The following is a 2,256-nucleotide window of genomic DNA, read 5'->3' on the forward strand; positions in this document are numbered from 1 at the left end:
TATATATATGTATATGTATGTATATAATAGTATTATATTATAATTGAATTGAAAAAAGGATTTTGAAATAAAGTACATGTGATATATGTATAGGTACAATGATGATATGTCATGTGTTAATTTTATTCATGTCTTATTCAATTTGCTCTCACCAGAATGTTAAGGAACAATCTGTTCCAATTGCATAAAAGTGATCTAATTTATATTTGGTATGAATATATAGAAATTAGAGAATTTTATGGTATTGTAATTTGTCTATAATACTCAAAAGATGAATGAGATCCTTTTAGATATTGGAGTTTTTCACATACTTAACTAACTATTCACATTAGTTAAATTGTCATTGGTACGGTAGCTAGATTTTATTTTATATAAGTGGAGTAGATTTGATTTAGATATTGTATGTTGTCTTAAATTACTAGGAATATTTTTATCTTCGATTATAAAAGTTTTCATATGGTTATTGCCTTAAAATTCAAGGTTTAACATATTAAGATACCTAATTAAATAGTAGGTGCATTATGGTCCATGAATGTCAATTGACTTTTATATTTGAAGGAATTGAGACGTAATCGTAAGCTTGAAGTTTCAAAATTTTAAGAGTTGGTATATTCACTGATATCAAGAGTAAGAACTTGATTATAAATGTGGACTCTAGGGGTTTTAAGTGATTTTCGGAGTACGAGGTAGAAGTATATCAATGTGGTTGTCTATAGGGTCATTTACTCACGAACTAATGCGTATTTTATAGATTTGAGCGAGTTAATGGGTCTAAGTTAGACATATAGTAATATGGGTATTGTTAGTTTTAAAATCTTATCGTGATTATTAATTTGAATAGATTTCTTTGAGTTGGAAGTTCAACGAATGGGGAAGGCTCAAGTTCCAGAGTAAATTCTTATTTGATTCAGGCAAGTGGATTTCTAAATTCTTGCTAAGTGTATGGAATGCGTGTATTTCCTTATGGTATGTGTTGGGAGTAATGGGATTTGCAAGGGTTGACTTGTCCACCTTGATTAATTTTAATGATAGAAAAAGGGTAACAAAAGACAATGTGATTAATTATTTGTATGTGATGTGTTGAGAATGATACGAATATCGTTGTTATAATGGGAAGGTTTATTACTGTAGAATGCGGATTGTAATCCGAGAATGCCAAAACATATGTGCATTAACTAATATATTGTTGATTTGATTTATTATGTGTGATTGTGTTCTTTACTGAACCCGTACAATTGTGATAATTGAGGTGATTATATGTCATAGTGACATTTGATTTATTAAGATGTTGTATCATCTCCTTTATTTGATAATATATTGTGTACATGCATTAAAATGAGACTGTATATGAGTAAAGGTCTAACACGTGGAGATTATCCGTGTTAAGATCGAGTTATGATTATTTGGGCACGTTGAGATCGTCCGTACGATAGAAAAAGTTATGATTATGATTTGGGCACGTGGAGATCGTCTGTGCAAAATTTGTTTGATTTATGATAGTGCGTTGAGATCGTCCGCACAGACACATGGAGATCGTCCGTGTCGGTTTATGGACCTCGCGAGTCCCCCATGGGTCATGAACTCTCGATGTATTTTCGAGGAGTATCATGTATATACGGTTGAGAGAGAAATTGGTATTCTGAGGCATATCACTTTATAATGTCATATTGCATTGCATCCCATGACATCCTTCATTCTTGATGATTATGTCTTTTATTGGTGACTGGAAAGTACTAGATATTTGATTACCTCTATTTGACGAACTTGATCTTGTGTGTTGTTGATATTAAGAGTGTCTTTTTGTGAAAGTTCTGATTGTTGAATATTGAGTTTGTAGTTGAGGATGTACAAATATGTTAAAAATGATTTTGATGAGCTGGGTGCTATGAAAACTGTGAACTATTAGGCTGGGCTGAATTTTTATGCAGGTTGTAGTTGTGGAGGTTCGGTTGGTGTGTAAGGAGTACTCATATTTTATTCCCTTAGCTTGAGTTTAGGCGTTTACTTGCTGGGTACCGTGTGGTTTAGTACTCACCCCTTGCTACTACAATTTTTTTGTAGGTTACTAGCCCAGACTTTGTGATATTTTCTCTTCTCCTTGTCTGAGGCTTATTGTGGAGAATTGTGAGGTAGTTGTGTCACGACCCAAAACCGGGCCGCGACTGGCACCCACACTTACCCTCCTATGTGAGCGAACCAACCAATCTAAACCTTAACATTTCAATTTAATATCAACAGAAAGTAATGCGGAAGACT

This window comes from Solanum pennellii, chromosome 4 (assembly GCF_001406875.1).
Source record: "Solanum pennellii chromosome 4, SPENNV200".
Taxonomy (NCBI): domain Eukaryota; kingdom Viridiplantae; phylum Streptophyta; class Magnoliopsida; order Solanales; family Solanaceae; genus Solanum; species Solanum pennellii.